The sequence below is a fragment of the Pinus tabuliformis genome, chromosome Q, assembly GCF_031772625.1.
Source record: "Pinus tabuliformis cultivar Carrire ecotype Pingquan chromosome Q, CPIR1, whole genome shotgun sequence".
Taxonomy (NCBI): Eukaryota; Viridiplantae; Streptophyta; class Pinopsida; order Pinales; family Pinaceae; genus Pinus; species Pinus tabuliformis.
The window spans coordinates 519,311,092-519,318,808 of record NC_142296.1 but is presented as its reverse complement, the minus strand read 5'-3'; positions in this window follow the sequence as shown (position 1 = coordinate 519,318,808).

The window sequence follows — 7,717 nt, the reverse complement described above, 5'->3', positions numbered from 1 at the left end:
AGGTGTAGAGTAGAGGCTCTACAATAATTACGCCAACCAACCACTATTACTGATTTGGAAGGGATGGTTGGCTTTCTTTCTAGCTTTCTTTCTGGCTGACTAACTGACTGACAGGAACTTCAATGGCGGAGGTTTTAAGTTGTAGAGTAAGCTCCACTACTTGCTTTAGTCTTAAGCAGTAAGTTCCATGCTCTAATATTGAGATTACTACAAAATGAAATCTCGAACACAGCTCATTTTTATTCGAAGTTGGTTGTTTCTATGTCAAGTGGCATACATATAAATATATACAATGTATGCACGAGTCAATTCTAGTTCAGGTGACCAGTTCAACCCAAGTGCAAAAGACCTATTATAAAAGGAGTCGTCAAACACTGTTTATATCGACTTTGAACCTAAAGGAGTTGCCTATATGACTTAATGGATTGGTATACATAACATATTCTATTATCTATACCGAAATAGTGGTTATACCAGCATGATCGATCATTTATGAGATTCCATTCCAACGTACCTATCCACTTTCAGAGCTAGGCATTTGAGCCTTAGACCACTTGATTCATGAAATGCTTAGGGGGTGGGTTCACTATTTATCCTATCGGGGCACGGACAGATACAACTGATTTCTTCATACAGAAAGCATTGACAGGATCTGCCTTGCCCCCTGCCTTAGAGGAAGTAATAACCTGCTAGATTCACTGAATCGTCTTGATGTGTTCGGAGATAAAAGACTATCCTATCCTACCAGCGTAGGAATTGGTTTGGAATGCAGCATCGGAACACAGACATATATAGAGGTAGAGGTAAGGCTCTCCTTTCATCCGTGGTCTATTCACATCTATCAACGATGGATGCCCCTTCCCTTATTGTCCACACACCCTCTTTGCCCCGATGATGGCCTATGGCATTGATGAATGATGCCCTATACAGATATGGCCTCACATGGATATGGGGGCGATTCCACCCACCTCCCTTCTGTTCACATTTCCCCTCCAGCCTATATATATAGAGGGCCTATCAGAGTATAGTATAGACCGCCTGGATCTCTGTAGATGGGATTGGTTGGGGTCGAGGGCCCTACCTATATATATCTAACGAGAGCCTGTGGGCACAGAACCAATATGTTATATAAATTATACAACTAAGTGCCACTTCGCTCATGTAGTCTGGTGGCCATATATATAGGGCGACACTGAAGTTATATGGCCCTCATCCCTTGTCGTGTGGATATGGCGGGGCTTCGAGCGGAAAAGCAAGATCCACCTGCATTTCTTTCTTTTCCCGCCCTAACCCGCCACCTATAAAGGTGGATGGCCTAAAAGCGGCGAATGCCTAGCAGCCTCTATCTATATAGGAAGGAGTAGGCAAAGAATGGAGTAGTGGTGTGCCCATCCATTCAGGGTTGAGAGATCGAGAGGCTCATTCTGGGGGGACAACCCGATATATCGATCATATATAATATAAAGGATCACCAAACTTCCTCTCCTTATCAGTCGAGCCCCATGTCGGGTCCTTGCACTAGGAAGCACAAGCCCCTCCAGGACCTTCCTTCTTTCCTTGGAGCTCAGTCGAATCCAGAGAGGGAGGTTTCTCTATTGCATACAGCATTTCATCGGGGCCTAAGAGCCTAACTTTTTAGGTGAAGTACCCCCATCTCCTCTAATAGTGAATTTCCTCCCCTTATCAGTCGAGCCCTGTCGGACCTCTCCCATTGGTCGAGCCCCTACCAGTCCTCTCCTTATCAGTTGAGCCCTGTCGGACCTCTCCCATTGGTCCAGCCCCTACCGGTCCTCTCCTTATCAGTCGAGTCCCCTGTCGGGTCCTCATAAAAGCCAGGTGATCTCCGAAAGGTTGAGTTAGCGAGGGGATGCACTGAGGACGTAACCCCCCACATAGAGAAATAGAGGGGGAGAATCGGAAACGATCCACTTTCCCTATAACTTCATTTAAAGGAAAGCTTGCGCAGGTTCAAAATTCAAGCATTTGGGAGGGAAATGCATGGTTGTACAATCTGCTGCACCTCTCAAATAGTTGTTGGTTGAAGGTGTCACTACTGTTGTTGGTAGTCATCGAAGGATATGGGGAAAATTATCCATCATCTTGTTCCTTTGTCGCATGAGGACTTCCTTGAGCAACGACTTAATATGATCTCCTACTTTGTCATCTCTCTTTTCTTCTGCCATGTAAGTATGCTTGGGTCGGATAGAGTGTTTTTCTCTAGGATCAATTAGTTAAAGACCCAACTCTCAGTACCCGGACCTCATCAAGAACATGCACCAAGAAACAACAAATATAAAATTGCTCTGATACAACTGATCTGGATTATCTAGAGAATGAAATGAAGGTAGCAATATCAAATGGAAACACACACAAAGATACTGTAGAGAGCCTCATAGTACAGCAAAACCCAAGTTCTATTAATGATGGAAAAACACTGTCAACTACAAAGCAATACAAACTAGCTAGAATGGTGGTAGCTTATCTCTGAAGATAGATGTATTGGCTATGCTCATTTGTAACAAGACACTACAACACGCCAAAAGTGTAACCTGATATTAATATAACTACTATACCTTTGACCAAAAAATATGGAATGGTTTACATTAGGTTTAGGGATGATCAGGCTCAAACTGATGATTTCCACCATGTCAAGGTGACACTCTACCGCTGAGCTATATCCCTTCCCTACTCTCATCTGGAAGGAGAACTGACTTATGAATAATAACTTACCAAAGGGTCGAGAGACTCAACACAACTATCCCACTATTTTATCTCGAACAACTTGAAGCCAAACCTTCCTTCTTTTGACACCACTACGAAAAAAAAATTGGAGCCTATTCTGAGTGAATCCTGTCGAATGTAGTATTTCCTACTGATTCGAATCATAACATATGGTCCTGTAAAATCAGTAATATTTTACCTATCTTGATCAATCAAGTTTTACATGAACTTGAATCAACATGTTTGATCCGATCTAGCACTAGTGCGTACGGAAAGAAATCAATATTGTTTGGAAGAACAAGGAGAACATGATTGAGTCAAGATTATACAGAGATGATATGGATCAAATTGTCTTGAAAGGTATTGCCTGTTCATATCAAACTTTAAGGAAATCCTATTTCAAGTATCGTGGCATAGGTATAAAGCATGTTCGGAAGACTAGCTTAGTTATTTAATATAATCCAATCGCTAGGTAAATAGTATCATCCGATCACCAAGCTAAGTACAGAATTGAAGCCAGTCGCTACCGTAGAATGTCCATCCAAGCGAAGGTAGAACGCCTCATTGTCTCAGAGAAATGTTATCCCACTCACTCAGGGAAAGCCTATCTATAGATCTGTCTAACCTATCAATGTTATGGTTTAACTCAAGTGCTATAGGGCCTAGCTGTTCAGTATGTATTACCAAAATTTCCTTGCCTAAAGACCAGAAGCAGAGCAACAAGCTAATGTGTTATGGTCACACAAACTAAACCTCTAGTCAAATCAGTAGGAAGAACAAACAAGAAAATAATAATCTATGTATTGTTAGGAAGATCTAGCTGAGAATTACGGAGATTGTTAGGAAGATGCTGAATGCATTAGTTATTAACCACCAGAGTCGGGATAAGGACAAAACTCTTACTTACCTGAATCATGCCAGACCTATATGCCTTTTAGGTTTAAGTCCAGACCATGTCTCGGATAACCACTTTCCAACCAGGCATCCTTTTAGGAATAAGGATTTGACTAGAGGCTTTGAGGATAAGGACATTACTTATATGCCTTTTAGGTTTAAGTCCAGACATGCTTCGAGGGTGGGATAAGGACTGAGCTTTTTGAGTGGAATAAGGAATGCTACTATTGCTTACACGATTATGCCTCACTTTGAGGGATAAGAAAGAGCATTAGATTCTTTCTTATATCATTAATGCCCATATGATTGCTTCACTCAAACTCAAAGGTGCGAATAGCTCTTGTTCTGGTGCCATGGAAACCCCGCATGCCTAAGTGGGAGAGAACCCTCCCAACACATGCCTTCTTATTAGATCTTACTCATCTCCTATCCCACTCTGCGGGGGAGCCACCCAAATTGACCTCAATAAGATTTTCATCATACAGCCTAGGCTAGGCATGGAAAATAAGCTCCCGTAATTTATTCCTATCCATAATGATACACCCGAAAATACAACATTTTTGCTACTTGACCAACCATCGGGAGAGGCAAGTGCAACATGTACACCAATCACTAGTAAAAATGAAATAGCAATTAATGCAAACACAGCCGATTGGAAAGCAATAGTCATGGTTGTGATATTACAAGCTCCCAAAAGATTGAATAGACTATACCATCCGATCCCCAATTTTCAATTCTAATCAAATGCACTAAAGAAAGGATTTGACCATAAATTGATCGAGCTTTCAAACATTTTCAATTTGATATTTGAGTGTGAGAGGAGAGGGAAATTCATTTCTTTTTTTTTTTCCATTCCAGATGATGAAAAATCATCATATGTCACAGGTATAGTTGGTATCGACCCGACTTTATGCTTATATTTAGGGATTATACGAAGGGGTAGAATAGAAGTTGTCCCCGGGAGAGATGGCCGAGTGATTAATGGCTCTGGTATTGAAAACCGGTATAGATAAAAAAAACTATCGAACCACTCATTGAATATATTGTTTGGGCCCATAACAAATTGAAGGTTGCTCTTGCTATCTAGCCCAGAGCCTTGAGCATTTTACAGGGATGTGCTTTAGGAGTAGCTCATTACCTTTTGGGTGGAATCGTCACAACATGGGTGTTCTTCCTGGAAAGAATTATTGCAGTAGGATAAAGGCTAGGAGGATTTGAAAAGTATATGGCATCAAGATTTCCAAAGTTCAGCCAAGGCTTGGCCCAGGACCCAACTACTCGTCATATTTGGTTCGGTATTGCAACCGCACATGACTTTGAGAGTCATGATGATATTACTGAAGAACGCCTTTATCATAAAATTTTTGCTTCCCACTTTGGTCAGTTGGCAATAATATTTCTGTGGACCTCTGCTAATTTGTTACATGTGGCTTGGCAAGTCAATTTTGAAGCATGGGTACGCGATCCCTTACATGTAAGACCCATTGCTCATGCAATTTGGGATCCTCATTTTGGTCAACAAGCTATAGAAGCCTTTACCCGAGGAGGTGCTCCCGGTCCGGTCAATATTGCTTATTCCGGTGTTTATCAGTGGTGGTATACAATTGGCTTACGCACTAACGAAGATCTTTATGCTGGAGCTCTTTTCTTGCTATTTCTTTTTTTCATCTTTTTAATAGTGGGTAGGTTACATCTACAACTTCAATGGATACCAAGTGTTTCATGGTTCAAAAATGCCAAACCCCGTCTCAATCATCATTTGTTAGGACTCTTAGGAGTCAGTTCTCTAGCTCAGACAGGGCATTTAGTTCATGTCACTAATCTTGAATGAAGGGGAGTGCACGTCATATGGGATGATTTTTTGGATGTATTACCGCATCTCGAAGGTTTAGAACTGCTTTTCATAGGTCGGTGGAATCTCTATGCTCAAAATACCATTCTAGTTTTAGAAATTCTAGGTTGTTCTTTCTCTTTATCAAGGAATTGTTTTTGCTCAACTCCTCTAATTTTCTAATTAAATTCTTTCTAATTCATTTTAGAAAGATCTTCCTCTTCCAGGAAGAAAAAGAGCCATAAACTAGAATGGCTCCATATTCTTAGCTCTCAATCTTTGTTGATCTCTTATAGTAATCACATCTTGAGGTTTGCAAGGGTAACTTGGTATATCTACCATATGGTCATTGACCTGGATATGTCCATGATTCACTAATTGTCTAGCTTTGAGGATGGTGGGAGCCATACCCAATCGAAAAAGAATATTATCCAAACGCATTTCAAGTAATTGCAATAGGACCTGACCTGTTGAGCCTTTGGCTCTTTTGGCAATATGAACATATGTCAGCAAATGCTCTCAGGCATAACTTGTCTCCATCCGCTTCGTATCAGCTCAGCCCAGAGTTTCCAGTATAGCGATCCTTACCCTATGAGCTACTATAATATATGTTCTCAACTTGATATCTATAAAGATAGATGGGTCATCCATATCCAATTTGTTGTCCATCTACCATAGTCATGCATATATTCAGGTAAACCCAATATATATAATCACTATCCCTATATATACTACTAATATATGTATAATGTTATTCAATAGGTGATTCGAGGATCAGATAGGAACTCTAAAAACTCGGGATCGAGCGATCATGCATTTACCTATATTGAATCGGTTCGGTCTAGTTTCAAATATCTGTTCCAACAACGAATCTTCGGAATAGTGAAATAGGAGGATCGCTATGACTATAGCCCTTGGAAAGTCTTCTAAAGAAGAAAAAAAATTATTTGATACTATGGATGACTGGCTACGCAGAGACCGTTTTGTTTTTGTGGGTTGGTCTGGTCTATTGCTCTTTCCTTGTGCCTATTTTGCCTTAGGTGGATGGTTCGTGGGTACAACCTTTGTGACTTCATGGTATACTCACGGATTGGCCAGTTCCTATCTGGAAGGTTGTAATTTCCTAACTACCGCAGTTTCTACTCCTGCTAATAGTTTAGCACATTCTTTGCTGCTATTATGGGGTCTCGAAGCACAAAGAGATTTGACTCGTTGGTGTCAATTAGGTGGTCTATGGACCTTCATTACTCTTCACGGTGCTTTCGGTCTAATAGGTTTCATGTTATGTCAATTTGAACTTGCTCGATCTGTACAATTGCAACCTTATAATGCAATTGCATTCTCTGCTCCAATTGTTGTCTTTATTTCTCTATTTTTGATCTATCCATTGGGACAGTCTGGTTGGTTTTTCGCACCTAGTTTTGGTGTAGCAGCTATTTTCCGTTTTATCCTCTTCTTTCAAGGTTTTCATAATTGGACCTTGAATCCATTTCATATGATGGGAGTTGCCGGAGTATTGGATGCTGCTCTTCTATGCGCTATTCATGGTGCTACCATGGAAAATACTTTATTTGAAGATGGTGATGGTGCAAGTTCCGTGCTTTTAACTCGACTCAAGCCGAAGAGACTTATTCCATGGTCACTACTAACCGCTTCTGGTCCCAGATTTTTGAGGTTTCTTTTTCCAATAAACGTTGGTTACATTTCTTCATGTTATTTGTGCCAGTGACCAGTTTATGGATGAGTGCCATTAAAGTAGTTGGTCTAGCTCTAAACTTACGTGCCTATGATTTTGTTTCCCAGGAGATCCGTGCAGCAGAAGATCCTGAATCTGAGACTTTCTACCCAAAAAATATTCTCCTGAACAAAGGTATTCGTGCTTGGATGGCGGCTCAAGATCAGCCTCATGAAAACGTTATATTCCCTGAGGAGGTCCTACCCCGTGGAAACGCTCTTTAATGGAACGATAGCTTTAGCTGGTCGTGATCAAGAAACCACTAGTTTCACTTGGTGGGTCGGTAATGCTCGACTTATCAATTTGTCGGGTAAATTGCTTGGGGCTCATGTGGCTCATGCCAGATTAATTGTATTCTGGGCCAAAGGAATGAACCTATTCGAAGTGGCTCATTTCGTACTAGAAAAACCTATGTATATATTCCTAGAAACTGATCGTTTCATCGGTCAATGCACCTTTAGATGCTTTCACTATCTAAGATATAGGGGTACTATAAGTGATAGGGGTACTATATTAAGAGTTTCTCTATATAGTGG